The sequence below is a fragment of the Trachurus japonicus genome, chromosome 1 (assembly GCF_045865225.1).
Source record: "Trachurus japonicus isolate A0001 chromosome 1, Traja_1.0".
In the NCBI taxonomy this organism is placed as follows: domain Eukaryota; kingdom Metazoa; phylum Chordata; class Actinopteri; order Carangiformes; family Carangidae; genus Trachurus; species Trachurus japonicus.
The window spans coordinates 16,703,797-16,721,666 of NC_140907.1; the positions used below are offsets into that span (position 1 = coordinate 16,703,797).

Genomic DNA, 17,870 nt, shown 5'->3' on the forward strand with positions numbered 1-17,870 from the left:
GGGTTCAGTAGTGTGTCATAAGGATTCGAGTCATGTACCATAGATATTTGATTGTTTTTTGGGTGTTTGAAAAAATTGCCCCCATACTTTAGCGTTGTGGCTATCGCTAGCGCCGTCTAGCCATGGTGTAACTCCGGTTTGCCTGCATCAATTTTAGTCGCGTTTTTTGCTCCCCCCAACACTGGGTGACCATCAGGACAACGATTTAGGGGTCAAAAATGACCGGAGTTCTCCTTTAAGCTGAGCTGCTCTCCCTGTTTATGGCCCAGCTCTCCCGCCAGAAGCTGCCTTCATTAGCTCTTGTTGACTGGACAATCCACAGTTCCATGTTTTTTTCATAATCCATGTTGTAAGCTGTTTTCTTGTCTATTGTAGGCTATGTCTGTCCGTCCTAGGTGAGAGATCGCTCCTCTGTTGCTCACCCTGAGGTTTTGCCTGTTTTTTTCACTGTTAACGGCTTTCTTGGGAGTTTTTCCTCAGTCGATGTGAGGGTCTAAGGGCAGAGGATGCTATGTAAATCCCTTGCAGACAAACTGTTTGTAAAACTGGGCTATACAAATAAACTTAACTTGCCTTGCCTGCCATTATGTTTAAATTCAAAGGAAACCTCAACCTTTTTTAAATAATGAATATTAATCCCTGTATTTTTTTTTTATCTATAGCAATACAGAATATTATGCAAAAACACCATCTCATTGAGTATGCACAAATCTAGCCCTCAGTTTAATCTTGTCTTTCATTAGATATATTTAGCAATACGCATGCATAAATTACAGTTTTTTCTTGACCTTCACACTGTAAGAAAATAAACAGTGTATCTTCAAGGACATGAGAAGTGATTATGATAATGTACAGCAGTGTCAAAGTGAATTTCAAGCCAAAATATAACTTCATAACTCCATGGACAGCGCCTTGGAAAGAAATTGACTATGAGTGAAAACATACATGCTAGAGGTGTCAGCATATTGTGATAATGACCACAATAAGTAAAAAAAAAAGAAAAAAGAAAAAAAGATTCAGCGTTGATATTGCATTAACAATGGGTGTACATTAATATCATGATAGCAGATGTTAGGCCTTGTAGATGCCTTTGTTTACCAGTTTATCTGGTCATGTTTTTTGTTCCAGTTTTGGCTACAAACACTCAGTCTCTCCACATCCAGATTCCAATCTAATACTTTTTGCCAAAGAGACAAAACACGCAAGATTTTGACTGATAACATTATTCTTTGTATTTTTCTTTTTTTCTATGAATATTTTGATAACCTCATTATTGTGAATTTTTATGGTGGAATACCTGTGTAGTGAAAATGTGACATTGCGACTGGAAGCTATTAAGCAATATGACTTCTAATCGCATGCAGTATTTACCACGATTATGAGTAATCGATTTGGCACCTATCAGACAATCACCCTTCATATTTGATTATATGTGATTTTGTTCCAAGTGATAAAACAAATGGGTGTTATGACCTTTGGTCCCTATCTTTATTGAATTCGTCACTGTCTGGTTGTCAGAAATGATAAGAACTAATCAGGGGGCAAGAAAGGTGTCTGCTCATTCGTCTCCAAAAGTCTAGACTACAGGCAACCCCAGAGTTTTCAAACTAAAAGTGGACCAAGAGCATTTCCCAAAAGCCCAAAAAGTTGTGGGCCTGGAAAGCTCCAGACTAGCATTGACACCAAACGTTCACATAGTAAAAGGGGCGGATCATGAACACAAAGCTGACGAGAGATTCTAAATGTCACTTTAGATACTGTTCGTATTGTTTAACCGCCATGACAGATATGTTTTTACCTGTTATCTACATGCGTATGAAATGCAAGCCATTTATGCATGTAACACACCATGTTAATTCTTTTTCGTCTCTGTTTTATGACATTGCTTGTTTGTGCAAAAACACAGAGAAAGAAAGAGAGAGCAGAACAGAAAATAAATGATAAAGTGAGAAATAGCTGCATGAACATGAACATAAAAACATAGAGTAAAAGATGACATAAACATACAAATACGCCGATGCACGGACACACACTCACACAGTCTGACGTGAAAGATCCAGTGAAAAGCTGTACTGCTGACAGTGTAAAGGTCAAAGGTCAAAAGTCAAAGGTTAAGCTCCAGTCAGCAAGACTGGACCCCACAGGAGACCTCACCTCTGCTAGACCCCGTTGCAAGTGTGTGTGCGCGTGTGTAGATCAGCACAATGTGACACATTTATGCCATATTCCCTATCATGTAAGGATGAGTGTGTCCATCACAAAGCTCACACTAGGTACGTAATCTTGACTTTATGTGCGTGTGTGCATGTGTGTGTGTGTGTGTGTGACCCCGTGCCCTACATCCTGACAGGAAGAGCCAGCGGGCTAAGGGGGGAGTGCTGTACCCCGAGGTGTCAATCACAGATTGAGATTGACAGACGAGTTAGCTAACACAGCTCTCACATTCACCCACACACTCTCCCTCTCAGGACTACACTCTGTCACTCTCTCAGCCTGGATGTCTTTCACTCTCTCTTTCTGTCTCTGTCTCCTCTCTGGTTCCTCTTTGTCTCTGTGCTCTGTCGCCCCGTACCATCTCTCTTTTCTATCCGTCTCATAGCCTGTGTCTGTACATCCATGTGCTGTTTGCTGTTTGTCAATTTACCCCCCATCTCTCTCTCTCACTCCATCTCCCAGCTCGTCTCTCCTCTTTTTCGCTGACAGATGGATGCCTCAGACCATTTCTATTTCTGCTCTCTCTCTCTCTCTCTCTATGCATCTCCTGTCTTTAGTTTTGTAGATCTCTCCTCAGCACATAATGCACTCACACATGCACGCACATGTGTGCATGTGTGAGTGTTGAACACCCCTTAGTGTGTGATTTCTGTTTGGTCAACCTTGAGATTTTTTTGTTAACTTGTACATTTTTGCTTTTCATTGCCACTGGGAAAATATAATGGAAACACATTGCGGTTAAGCAAAAAGAAAAATGTAAAGACACACATAAACATGAAATAGTTGCCAACAGAGGCATATACATTATCATCTGTGCTCGATACAAATGTCCCTGATGAAGATATTAGAGTTGTGAGTAACAGGTATGTAGTCAAATATAAAACAGTTCATCAATTATTACTTAAAACGGGGTCTTTTCATTACAAACATTGAGAGAACTGTTGAAAATAGAAAACAGCATTCTTGATCAAAAATAATAAATTAGTGTTTGAGTTCCAAATCTGAGTGGCAGATAACTATTATTAGATCATTTGGGGGACACCTGTCCCTTTGCAGTTCTCTTGAGATCTGAATACTTAACTCACAGTTTTGGGTTAAAGTTAAATATTTTACTGTCATTTACCATTCTAATATCATATCTGTGAAAACAGTGTTCATTGTAAACAGGAGCATTCAGAAGATGAGCCATGTTTTAATGACATGAGGTGTCCAGACTGTGCCGACACTGCTGCCAGCACTGCCGTCACTGACAGACTAACATGGTGTGAACCTGAAAACCAGTCATGGAGAGTACAAGCTTCACAATAAATGCATCCTGTGGTGATGACAGGGCTGCATTTTAATATAAAAAGTCACAAGTAGGAAAAACAAGTACTCCAACAGACACTTTTCATATAAAGTGGTGACTGTAGTTAATATCATAAGTTTTGCTGTGTTGTCTGTAAAACCATAGCATGTTGTGCTATGCAGCAATGTGCTAATTCTACTGTTTACCTTGCGAGCCTCTAGACGGAGGACCGAATTATCGCTGACATTTTAACTTTGCAGAGTTGTAAAATCTTTCCCCAACGGAGGATAAACTGCTGCACAGTGCCTTGTTGTATGATAAAGCTTTTAAAGCTGGACTTCCTGGTTTGTGTCTAATCGTCTCACCAGTACCTGTAGCCACACGCCCCCACCAAGGCAGCCTCTAGATGAAGGGCTATTTTCGGCAGGATAAGGAGCAGTTGCACTTTACGAGCAATTCCTTGGTAACACAGCTAATGTACTACTGGAGATTCAAGCACTTGAACATGCTACATGGAGCAACTGAAAGCATAGTTACAGCCTCCTTCGTTGAAGTAAGACGAAATCTGCACTTCACTAAACTGGCTCCTCCAATTTATTTCGAGTCTATTTCAGTTTTTTTCTAGTCATCCATGTAACCATCTGCTGCTTGGTGGATGAATGCATAGAGATAAAAAAAAAAAAAAAAAAGATTTTCCCACTCTTGTTAATATGTCGATATTACAGACACAAAATTCCACTGCATTTCTTGTAGCACAAGTTAACATGGTTAAAACAGTAAAATTTGATATATTAAAAATTTGAACCTAAAATGATGCTCATCCTTGAAAATGTGATGTGTCCTATCTGTATTGACTACAATCTAGTGAACAATGATGTTAAAGGCACAGAACAAGTATGGTGAGAGTTGCCTGTGCGCATCTGTGAATATACGCTCATCTTTACACTAAGGCAGTCTGCCTGCTCTTTGAAGACGTATGTGTATCTCCCCTTGGGAGCCATTAAAGTGTGTGAATAGTCTATTAGTGGGTTAAACACACTCATACTGACCCTTTGGCCACAACTTTAACCCGCTCGCAAAGACCCACAGCGCTTCACTGTTTGGTTTTCAGCCAGAGTGGATAAATCTCTGCATTTATCCGGCAACACAAATTGGTTTTCTGGTCAATGTGAGAGCAAGTTTCACCTGGAACTGACAGTGTGAATTCATTTGTTGGTGTCTGTAATTGTGCAAGTTTATATTTCTGTGTTTGTTTTAATGCTAAAATGAAGAAGAGAGTGAAAAGAGGGAAAGTAAGAAAGAAAGTTAGATTTGAATATAGAGCCATTCTGTTAAACTATATTCAGAGACTCTTTTGAAAAAACATAGCGCAGCCCCTCGATCTATTCTATACTGTTTGCATTTTACATTTTCATAATCTTCTCTTTCTCATCCCTTTCTTTTCACCCATCCTCTGATTCCATTTCCCCCTCTCACTCTCTCCCTTCTTCATCTCCCTGTGTACTGCTCCATCTTCCATCTGCTTCTCCCACTACCCCCCCCCCCCCCTTCATTGCTTTCCTTTCGTCTCGACACCTGACAGAGACAGGATCCAGCAGTAAATCTCCTAAAGCACAGTCACACACCATCGTTCACACCACAGAGATGGTGAGAGAGAGAGAGAGAGAGAGAGAGAGAGAGAGAGAGAGAGTGAGTGAAGAAAGACGAGGAGATGGGAGAGGGAGACGCTGAGTGTTAGTTTGCTGAAGAGAAGAACAAAAGATACAAGATAACAAAAAGACAAACAGACACAAAATGGCCCGAGACGCCGGCGGTGCTGGGGGGGCAGACACTGATGGAGGTGCTAAAAGAGTGATAGAAGGGAAGAGACAGTGAGGGAGGGAGATAAAGACACAAGCTTTCACATAACTCACACACACAGTAGACGGTAGTAGTCCATCGTTGCGCACACACATGCACAGACACACACATAACACTGGCAGGATGAGCAGCGTGATTAAGATCCCCCTTGGGCCAGGAGACATCCTTCCTACCCCGGCGGAGTGGGACACGTTGGGCTAAGCTCCTTGGGCTGAAAGCCTCAACTTATGGAGGACCACCACTCAGCACTCAACGTCTCACTCTAAGCTATGTGCGTGTTCATGCATGCAGCAGCCGCTACAGATATGTGCGACTCAATGTTAAAGCACTATGTCTCACATTTGAGTTGTGTGTTTTTTTCAGACCGTGTCTGCTTACGCACGCAAATCCGTCCTCGTGCATGACTCTACACTTGAATTCATTTGGTCTGTATCTGTGGGGCTGGGGAGTGTGTGGGTGTGTGTTTGTGTGCGCGCGGGTGACAGCGGGCTGGGCAGAGTGTCCATAGCCGGTGGTTTATGGCTGCTGAGGTCTGATTACATTGGTGCGACTGGAGGGGTGAGCAGACTGGTGGTTCTATCTGTCTTCTGTGTGGCTGACTGAACAGACACATAGCGAATGGAGATGGCTCAGCCAGAGACACTTGGCCTCACTCCCAGAGATCTCGCTGGGATAAAGCCACATAATGGATTCACACAAGAAAATGCACCCGATTCATACTTGATTTGCGACTTCCATGTCTGTCATTGAATCTGATTATTATTTAACTTGAAAGTGTTGAACCTTGCTCAGCGGGGAGATGTGAAATAACACTTTTCACATGTACATCCATATATTACCCATTCATACTGCTTCATTTGAACACATTTCACTTGTGAAATGATGAATTCTCCCTGCTATCCCCAGAAATCAAGTCAGGATCAAGTCATTTATATAATAACAATTCATCATTCTGCACTTACCTGACTGCGTTAGCGGGCTGCCAGCATTGCCGGAAGCTGATAACCCCTGATTTGTGCTGCTGATCCCAAAGAACATGACTTGAATGCATTTACTACTGAATTAAATTTCACACGTCGGTTGTATGGGCGAGTTTGCAATATCGAACGAATAAAAAGAGTTCCCACTGAAATGTCAGTTTCCTTTCCTGTATAACACCGACAACACTGTGTATTAACACATCATGTTCTTTAGGGCTGCAATTAATGAATTAATCTTTACTTAATCATATTGGCACAGTAAAAAACAACTTTGGAGAAACCAGAATTATTTTTTTTAACTAAAAGCAATTATTGCCTGTCAAACAGTTGCTGATTGGTTTTGTACAGTAAGTCAACTAATTCATTAGTTAATTAATTGTTGCTCTGCTCTTTGTGTCTTTATTAATGCAGTAGTGAGATATACAGTATGCAATCTGTATTATATCAAACAAATTACCCCCACATGTCTCTGTTCAGGCTGTCCACAATTATTTTCACATTTAATATTTAATTCACAGTCAAATTTGAGGGACCTTATTTTCCTATTATAACAGCTGTTAATGCTGTCTCAAGGTCAACAAAAGCCTCTGCTGAACAGAGCCGCGATGTTAAAATTCTGCTTCACAAAGTTTTAGTCAAAATACTTTTCACGTAATGCTGCCTGAATAGTGGAAGGCTACTGACAAAGTTCTTCAATTTCCTGAACTGGTTAATTTAATTACTGTATGCTTAAGACTACCAATGTCAGAGTGGATAGTTGGGTACTGATTAAATTCTGGCTGTAATAATAATGTCTTACTGTTTTTGTCCTGAGGCAAAATGTTTCAATTCCCTGCAACTATCTGTTAGTGTTAAACCTGTCAGCCTGCGCATCACAGGAGTCACAGTCTCAGCTTTGAGCTCTGTCTGCCGCAATAAATGTACTTGGCCTTGTCCTTAATAAAATAATTAATACCTAAATCGATAGGCAGAATTAATATATGTATATATACTATATATATTGTAACCCATATATTTTATATATTCTTAATTCAAATGGTGCTTAAAAAAAATCGTGTTTCCGGCTGGTTTTGTCTCTATTCTAATTAAGTCAATTCTTTGCTCCATAGAGTCTGATCTTTATATAGAATGAGGCAGTGTTTTAAGGTGTTCCTGCTTAATGATAACCACGGTGGATTTATATAATACACAAAGGGATAAAGCAGAGGTAGCATGCTTTATCTTGTGACTGTGAGACTGTGCCTGTATGACTGTGCACTGGTAGGAAGCCTGGCGAGAGAGGGAGAAGTGACAGAGAGGGGAGGGAGAGGTAGCAATGGGGAAGGAGAGGAGGGGTGAGGAGGGGTGAGGCGGCGGCGGCGGCGGCGGCGAACAGGAGGCTAGATGTTGTTACATTTATTGAGAAGTAGCTAAGCCCTTTGTGCTCTGGGAATTTGAAGAAGAGAGAGGAGAGAGGACAAAGATGGGCCCGGTAGATGGGAGAGCGACGTTGTGAAAGATGAGAAAGGAGAAGGAAAATAAATAGACATAAAACCCAGAGCGATTGGGAGGGAACAGACAGAGACAGCGAGAGAGAGAGTTGGAATAGATGGACAGTGATGTATAGGTGTACTGGGCAGTTCTGCACAATGAGTACGGCACAGGGTTACTCCCAAGTGTGTGCCATGTATGGAATTATAGAGAACAGTGTGGTGTAAAGTGATGAGGGAGTCTCAGGTGCCCGACGTTGTTCCTGTTCACTTCCAGCATATCGGAAAGAATCACCTTCAACTAGCCACTATAGTGTAGAGTGTTTGTGAGACAGTGAGACCGAGAGAGAGAAAAGGAGAGGACAACAGATGTAGGGAGCAAAAGAGAGAAATAAGAGGAAGATAATGACGAGGGAAACTTGTGAGTGCAAGAGTGTTTGTGTGTGAATGCATGTGCGCACGTGAGAGTGTGTGAAACTCAGTGCATGTGAGTGTGTGAATGTGATTTTATGTGAATCCTAAATGTGGATGAAAACCAAGGCTTTAGGTTTTTAATCAGCCCCATCTGAGCGCTGTATGGGGACTCTGAGAAGCTTTCATGTGGAGTTTCTCTTTCTCTCTCTCAAACACACACACACGCACGCACGCATGCGCACGCGCGCACACACAAACACACACAGCATCCCCTCATGCCTTCTGTTCTAAATTTACACCAAACATGAGAACAGGAGAAAAGGGGAGTAGGCAGAGAGGAAAGAGGCAAGGTAAAGGAGTGAGAAGGAGAGTAGCAGAAGAAAAGTGGAGGACAGAAGTGTGGAGGAGATGGTGGGTGGAGGAAAAGAAAAAGAAAGGAGGGAAATTGCCAGGAAACACGGACAGGAGAGGTGGCAGAGGAGAAAACAGAAGAGGCTAATCTGAAAAAGAAACAAAGGAGACAAGAGAGAGGAGAGGAGAGGAGAGGAGAGGAGAGGAGAGGAGAGGAGAGGAGAGGAGAGGAGAGGAGAGGAGAGGAGAGGAGATTTGATTTAGACAGTGGGCAAGAGAGACAGAGAAAGGGAGGGATGGAGAGAGTTGGATAGACAGGGAGTGAGGGAGGGAGGAAGGGAGGGAGAAGGACAGTGGTATATTAGTCAAGGTGTCCAGTCTATGTATTGCCTGCTGCGCAATACCACCCCTCTGATTTACTCTGCCGAGTGACTGATGAGAGGGAGGAAGAGAAGGAGGGATGCAGAGATGAAGGGATGAGAGAGGAGGGAGGTCTCGCAACGAGCGTTTAGGCCAAATTAACGGCACCTCATAAATTAGACTAACAGCCAAAGCGGAGGGGCTGGAGGGGAGGGGCTGGATATCTGTGTGTGTGTGTGTGTGTGTGTGTGTGTGTGTGTGTGTGTGTGTGTGTGTGTGTGTGTGTGTGTGTGTGTGTGTGTGTGTGTGTGTGTGTGTGTAAGTGTGTGTGTGTGTGTGTGTAAGTGTGTGTCAGTGTACACAAGTAAGTATGTGCTGTGCATGTATGTGAATAATGACATGTCAAGAGGGAACAATTTGAGCCAGTGCAAACAGATTACTCTCTGATAAAGTAGTGATATCCAGCCGTTCACTCATACAAACACAATCTTCCTGTGATTACCACACGTACTGAAGCGTTTTCGCCTGCATGATGCGCTCATAAATGAAGACAGCAGGAAGACCGTACACACTGGAGTTCTCTGCACAACTCTGGGGACGCTGCATTTAGGTTGGCCACCTTTTCAATCATGAAATGCTGATTTCAATTCCACTATTCCATCTTTGCATACGACACAATTAACGCGAGGTTGACCCAGCGAAGCCAATGTGTGGGTCTATCTCTCAGTAAAATATGTTCAGATAAAACACGTTTGCATTAGGAAATAAATCTTATGGGGAAAGTAATTGTGCGTGGGCTGGGATTTTTTTTATCAAGACAATACAGACTCTTAGATTGAACTGAAACTGCCCACTGCCAAAGCAAAAATGTTCAAACTGAAAATTATCAGCAAAATGCTCACTATCAGTTTGTTTAATTTGTTTTCTTTTCAACATCTGCTCCTGGCAACAAAAGCAAAAGTACTATTTTAATGGAAAAGCATACAGAACGTGAAGATTGTGTTGCATTTAATGCTGAAAAAGTGACTTAAAATCCCAATTTTATTGGAAGATGTATTGGCATTTTCAGTATTTCATCCAGTATATGACTTTTCCCAGACATCAACCAAAGGAGGCTTGTAACTAGGGCAGGAATTCATTAAAAATACATGATTAATAGATCAGTGTTAATTCTCCTTGACACCGTTCACTTTAAAACCAATCACCTGTGGTTACTCTTTACTCCGCATTGTCTGCGGCTAAGAGAAATGCTGTGTACTGTGTTGTACTGCCACCAAGACAAGACAACAAATCAGCCGTGTGGAACTTTTTACAAAGTGTGCGAGACTGATGTAACATCTGCCATCTGTAATGTACGCCAGAAATGATGGGTATCAGTCAATCTCACCTATAGATGATCAGTATCCGCAGCAAAACAACCTGACAGAGGCATCCCTGCTCGTAACCACACCACACAGCGCACCAGCAAAACTCCTGTTTAAGTCCTTGGCTTTGTGAATCCAACCATCCACTCTTTTCTCCTTCCCTGGTAAGGATGTCACAGTTCATGCATGAGAAGAGGCTGTGCCACACAGTTAAATCCAGGCAGCAATTACCGTATATTTCCAGAGCAAGTTTGCGAAATGCAAATTATATATGTATGAATGTAGGAGGCAGCCTTACTGTGTAGGAACTTTATGTTTACACAAGGCATAATACACATCTTATTTCCTTTCCAGTTAATTCTAAAATAAACTCAGTCTCTTCATCTTCTTGCTTCATGAAGGTTTTCAGTTTCTACTCAAGCTTCACGTAGTGTAAATCGTCTCTCATAAATGTTATTTATGTTTCTCACTTCACATTCTAAAGAAATGTTAACTCTCTCAGAAGTGCAGGCACTTGCCGATCGCTGTGTGAGTACAGCCGTGCTTGACACACACAGGCGCACCCGCTCACACACACACACACACACACAAACAAACACGCACACCAATCTTGGCAGTGTAGAGTTGATACTCAGAGTGATTAAAGTGGCGTGCCTCTGAGTGTGTCACCTGGGTGCTGCTGTATCTTAAATCAGGACAGTGGGGCTCAGATTGGGTATTGACTGGCCTGCAGAAGTCTCCATCCATCACACTGAGAAACGATAGCACACTGGCAGCCCTGATGTAGCCATATACCACTAATGTTGCTCTCTGGCAGGCTGAGGGTGACGTAAGGTTAGGGTTATGGCATGAGGCGCTTTATTTATGCTGCATGGTAAGCGGGCAGACGCGGACCGACAGGCAAACACGTCCGCGAGTCAGACATATGGATGAACGCTGCGCTGGGAAGCCGATACAAAGGCGGGAGTACCTGTGACAAACACACACTGACAGACACATATGCTCAGATCCGCCGTGCTTATTGTAAGAGATAAGATTTTCCTTTTCTTGTTGCTGTCCTCTTGTCTCTCACTCTCGCTGATACGCACACACACACGCAGACACTCACGGAGACACGCACACATACCCACAGACGTACCACTCTGTCTTGAGGGCCTGAGCAGCATCTTTTGACTGTGTGCCTAATGATAATAAATGAGCCATCATGGGTGGGGAGGGAGGCACTAAGTCATCCCCTTCATCGACAGGAGGAAGACTGGGAGCCCCAAGGTCACCTCACTGTCAGCATCACTCTCCCTAACGACTCCTCCCGCTCGCACGCACACACATGTACTCATGTGCGCAAACATATGCACGCGCGGAAAAAGTGACACAAAGTGCATCATGCCACCTTAACACTCATACACTGCCTGCGCCCGCACGCACACACACAAACACACACACCAGAGAACACCTGGAGAAACCCACTTCAAGATACTCCACTGCATTGATCTTCTTGATAAATCTTATTTTCGTTGAGACGAGTGTAGGTATCTGTCACCGACTGAGATATTTTTAAACTTAACTCCATTTGTCTTAGCAATTTTTTTTTTCACCAAGAAAGGTTACACTTGGGCTAGATGGTGTTGTCTCTAATTCAGTGGTTGCCAAGCTCTTGCTGTATGTGGGCAGTCAGGCCAAAGCAAACAATCCAGTGTTTCATTTGTGTATGTTTTTGTTTCTTCCTTATCTTGTTATGGCTTATCTTCTGACCTCTTCGGCTGTCTTGATACCCCCATGTCAGAAACCACTAAGCTCTAAATAATCAAGTTCTCAAAAGAGTAGAGAAGTCAATAGAAGATGATTTGCTTATTCTTGCCAAAACATTATGTTTTTTTTAAAAACTGTAACTGGAAAACTGTAGTTACTATTTATCTGGTAGCTCCTGTGCGCTTGTGCCCTCACCCTGCACTGTGAGCAGAATATCACCGGCCAGACTTTTCCTTTCACAAAAAACAGTACCGGATCAGATCAGCTGAGGAGGACAAGCATTGCATAACTGAGACATGTCTTCATAAACCCCCCCATCCTCCCACCCTCCCATCCTCTCCCCCCCCTGACCCTCCTGATTTCCGTCCCTCTCCCTAATGAGCTGCCATGTACTCTCATCTCTCAGAGGCACAGATCAGAATTCAAAACCAAATAGATTGGGGGGGTGGGTGCGGGGGGATTCTTCCAGCCAAGAGACACAAACGAAAGACGTCCAAACCAATGAATATTATTAATGCTGTACTAAAAATGTAAAGTTTGTGGGAGAGAGGAGGCATCAGAAGTCGCGTTGGAGAAATGAACAGAAAGGTAGCGCCTTCACTTTCAACTATGGGAATTCTTTTCTCTCACACACACACAAGCACACACACACACACACACACACACACACACAAGCACACATATACACACATGCACACATACATGCCTGGACACACACACACACACACAGGTTACAAGTTTAGACTGGAGCTGTAGAAAGCTAATTTGCACCACATTGAAATGCATCTCAATTAAAGAGAAACACATCGAGGTGCCAGGGGAGAAGAGAAGAGAGAGATGTGAGAGAACGGGAGGGAGGAACGGGGTGTGAAACAGATAGTGTGTGAGAGTATGAGAGTATTAGAAAGAGAGGGGGAGTGGGGGGGTAAGTTGGGTTCCACTGTATTTGGCATGAGAAGAAGGTAGAGTGAGAAAGAGAGGGAGAGGAAGGGAGAAAGAGCAAGAGAGAGAGAGAATGTTTTTATCTCCCTCTCTTGGAAAAACATCTCATTTTGGGATGAATCAGATTTAGAAAGGGTGTTAGGAGGTTGATGCGCAGCTAAAATCCTAACTAACTTCAACCTCGTTATCACCAGCTCTTTGGTTGGGTGCCAGCACGCCGGGGCTGTCCCTGCTCAAACTGCTTATATCTGTGTCCATGTCCAGGCGTGTGCACGCATGCGTGCGTGCATTCGCACCGATATTTTTAAGCCCAAGGCCACATACTGTACTGTATGTTAGAATAGGTGGAAGACACAATAAGGTGTGTAGGCAAGTGTGGCTGCTAGCGTGCATCATTGTGGGGTTTTTTTTTTAGGGGGGGTGGGGGGGTGTTTTTGACAACGTGCTGGATGCTTTGTTTGTCATGTTTATCCATGTTAAAAAATTAGATAATGTGCGCAAAAGCATTTGAATGCGTAAGTGACTGCATGTGAGAGAACAAACAACAACCGGAGGAAAGAGAAAAAAAAAGACACACACACACACTTGCAATCTGTCACATGGAAAAATCAGGATTGGCTTTGTGTGCCGCTACCATTTTGCACGGACTGTCAGGGCTGCGTTGATGCTGCCAGCCCACCACTTTAACAACACCAAATACAAGTATATTCATTCTTTCATGCTGTCAGGAGATACTCAACTTGTCCTCTTCTTGGAGGAGCACTTTAACCTGGTGTTTGCCTCTACTCCAATAGAAGTCACACAGCTCTTAGACTGAAGAGCATTCTGGGAAATCAACTCCTTTTGATCTTATTCCTGTCTTAAGATGTAGCTCCCTAACTCCTGACTGCTGCAGCACTATCACCATGATCTAATGCACCGACCCACCTACTTTATAATCAGTATCAGTGATAATCAGATGATCAGTATTATAATAAGCATCATTAAGAAGATCCTGGCAGAACAACACTATCATCGTCGTCGTCGTCGTCTTGACTACCATCAGCCACGCCATGTCAGTGCATCATCAGAGAATACATCATCTCATTTTCACCTGACAAAAAAAAACTGATGGGGGTCGCTGAGGCTAAATGATTGGTTCATTGCACGATTGCCTGGCCATGTCTACAAAGAGGTTCACAATCTCCACTGAAACATCTGTGTGAGTCCCAGCCTGAAACTCATCTGAAGAGAGTACAGGAGGTAAATTGAGGAGGGTTGACAGGGGACACTCTCCCAATGAAATTCTTTTGATACATTATTACTTTTACCTTAAATGTACCGTAGCTGGCAGCATGAAAAAAAAATCTTATTATTAAATATCCACAGCTCCCCTGCTGGTGGCAGATCATTTCTTTCTGCACTTTTCACCCACAGCTTTTGGGAGATAGAGTACAGTAGTAGTAGACCCCCTTCAACTGTTGTCTGGCAACTTCCTCTCATGTCAATGTGAGTTATAAGCCTCCTTCATTTGTGTTTAAGTCAGTGGTCTTGTTTGGTCAATCCTCTTAGCCCCTTGTTTGTCTTGCAGTCGTGTGGCTAAGCTAAAATAAGCAGTGGTCTTCTTCCATATAAACCTCCAGCTGGTGACAAGCATGTCAAAGCCAGAAGAACCTACTGTGTATCAGTGAAGGCCCTGACAGCTAAATATATAAATATATGAGAGCTAAAAGAAAAACTGCTTACATGGGTTTTCCTTTTCCTCCAATACTTTGAGTTAGCATAATCTCTCTCTCTCTGTCCTTCTTTTCTTTTTGCTCACTTATTCTTTTCTTGCATGCACATGACTGAGCAGAGCCGGGACACACACACACACACAGATTCTCACACACACACACGCCAAGACACACATTCCTGTGCACGCTTCACTATGACTGTCCCTTACTGTACGTTGTGGACAATAAAACACATCAGCAAACTGCCCAGACAACCTCGGCGAGCACTTTGTCATGTCTCCTGTGTCTTTACGGCCTCTCAATCTGCCCTTGATGACACCGCTTATGAGCCTTTAAGCGGCCCCTCTGTTGTGTATGGGCTGACAGATCGAGTTGTCATTACATTAAGTAGGGACTCTCTATTAGTGCAAATGGTGGCACATAACCAGATAATCGGCTGTGGACAGCAAGTGTGGCTATGTGGGAGGTGAGATGCTAACGGATGGTGTGTGGGAGAGTAATGTTTTATGTTGGAGGAAGTGTGATATCTCCATTATAGACAAGCTTAATTGATAAACAGGACAATAAAAAAGCAGCAAATGGCCCCATAGATCTATGCCTACAGCACAGCCAGCGGTGCCGTAGGATGTCACTGTCTCTATTATTCGGGTCGGCGGGGTGGGGGGTGGGGCTGGGGGAGGCTTGGAGGGGGTAATGACACTGACAATAATAGCATATTAAGTTGAAGCTTTAGAACAATATCAAACAATGTAATCATAGCAGAGGAATAAAGGACTTAATAAAATCTCTCTTACTAAAGGAAAAGGGAGCAGTGCTTCCCTGAGGGATCCCTCAAATGTGTCACACACACTCCTCACACACCTCTCACCTTATCCCTCCCCCCCCAAACCAAACTCTCATCTATCCCCCCAACCCTGGCTGGCTCTTTTACTATCTCCACTCTCCGTGACAGGAATACAGACTGCTAATTGTCACAAATGGCCACGTTTATCTCCCGTGCATATTAACGGAGAACTTCACTGCCATGAGGGGGGTGGAGGGGACTTTTTTTGTTGTTGTTAAAAGAGAGGAGCGAAGGAGCTGCGCTACCACGCTGCCTCTTCCAGCTCATAGCCACACCAAATAATAGGCCTATTAATTAAAATATGAAAACAATCTAAACAATTGATGAAATGCCTCTTTAAAGTGATCGGTTACAAAAGTGACCGCTCATTTAGACACGCCCGTTACAAATCAGCACAACAAATCGGAAGGAGCACTTCCGCATGTTAGGGAATTAAACAACAACAACAAAAAAAGAAAAAAGCAACAATACTGGCCGAAGTGTGTGCTCACCAGAATATCCGGATCAGAGCTCAATGTACGGAGAATCCCGAGGAGTTTCCCGTGTCTTTCTTCGCCCCAAGTTGAAGACAGCGATGAGACGCGCTCCCACAGTCCCGACTCAACTGCAAAGAGGAGCATAAAAAAAAAGGTAAGACCACCACAGTGAGGAGAAAAGCACGTCAGCCCGTACACGCTCTCTCATCCTAGGCGGCAATCGAGGTCAACCTCTCTACCCCCCCTCCACCCACCCTCCACCCCAACCTCCTCCCCGACATCCCACTACCCACCCACCCATCCAAAAAAAAAAAAAAAAAAAAAAGTACATCAATAATTACACACGTTTAGCTGTACTAATCCGGGGCTGTACCTCTTGAAACGAGCCGGGGTGACCACCGGAGAGTGAGAGAGGCTGGGGAAAAAAAGCGGGGGGACCGGGCAAAGGCAGCGGCTGTCAGATTTGACTTCAAACTGATGCTGACGATGCGCACCGAGATAAGCTCCGGAGGAGAGAGACGGAGGGAGAGAGAGAGAGAGAGAGAGAGAGAGAGAGAGAAGGAGAGAGAGAGAGAGGGGGGGAGCGGAGGGGGGGATCAGAGTTGCAGCAGTGAGAGACAGATTCAGAGAATTGAATTTAAAAAAGAATCCACCACTTAAAAGTTATTCAAGTAGGTCAAGATATGAAACACAAACTCTACTTGAGCATTACAAGAAAAACCGTGCACCACCTGAACTCATCACAAGTGCCGATGCACAAAGGCTGTGTGTTCATGCCACAGCGCTAAACACACACACACACACACACACACACACACACACACACACACACACACACACACACACACAGAACAGAGAGAGAGGGACATGATAGAACTTGACTGTCTTGAAAATATATTTATTTCCATTACCAGTAAAGAAAAATTGAATTTGATTTCCCAGAAGATGCTCTCAGGAGAAGACCTGGGACCGTTAATGTCAGAATATGCAAGAGTCCTCTGGTTATGAGTGGGTTTTTCACATTGTAGGCTACTATAAAAGTGAATGAATGGATGAGTCAATACATCTCATACACTACCTACATTGCAGAGTTTTGTTCTGAAATTAATAAACCTTTATGAAATAAATCCTTAACCCGCAGAAGAAGGATCAGATGTGCTGTTTAACACAGCAAATGGCAGATATTTAAAGCTGTACAGAAAAGAAAATTGAATTTGAGCCCACTGTGGGTCCTAACATTAATGTAATAACTCATCTATCAGACGATGGAGCCCAAACTTTGTGCAAAATTCTATTTTTGATTAAATCCGGGATGAAAGTGTGTATTTTTATTTCACATTAGATAATGCAGGTGCACGGATTATATGTCAGCCTGCTCACGATTCACCAGCCACTGATATTGGATCCGTCATCCGTCAATCAAACGTCTGAGACACGCGCACATAGACCGAGCTCGGTCTCGCCCCAAGCTTTGAATATCCCGCCCGCTCGATAACGACCAATCAAATTCGTTTTCCTTATTCGGGTAAACTCGGGCGGCAACTCATGAAAACTTGGCGCGACAAACAGCCATTTCTGAACACCTTTAATAACTATACTGTTTGTAATCCACCATCTACTAATACACTTATGAGAAAAGATACATTAACATCTGGGTGGCTCACAAGCTCAGTTTACAGTACACACATACACAGTTTCCATTGAGGGAAAGAAGCCTGTGTTTACATTACAAAGACTAGAGACAACAAAAAGGCACACGGTACTGTATAGATAGCTACTGCATGTCAAAGGCAGCAAATCTGTGAAACAAATTACATGCCACGCTTTCATACAGAGATGACATG

At 43.3% G+C, this 17,870-nt stretch overlaps 1 protein-coding gene across 1 annotated transcript in view; it reads right to left on the reverse strand.

Moving 5' to 3' along the window:
* The window catches only part of ptprdb (protein tyrosine phosphatase receptor type Db), a 144,337-nt gene extending 127,811 nt beyond the window's left edge, over positions 1–16,526 (reverse strand). Inside the window, exons 1-2 of the mRNA XM_085776381.1 lie at positions 16,400–16,526; positions 16,042–16,154 (exon numbers count right to left, since the gene is read on the reverse strand). The gene's annotated coding sequence lies outside the window, so the exon portion shown is untranslated. The remainder of the gene's footprint in view (positions 1–16,041; positions 16,155–16,399) is intronic.
* Positions 16,527–17,870: the final 1,344 nt, after the last annotated feature.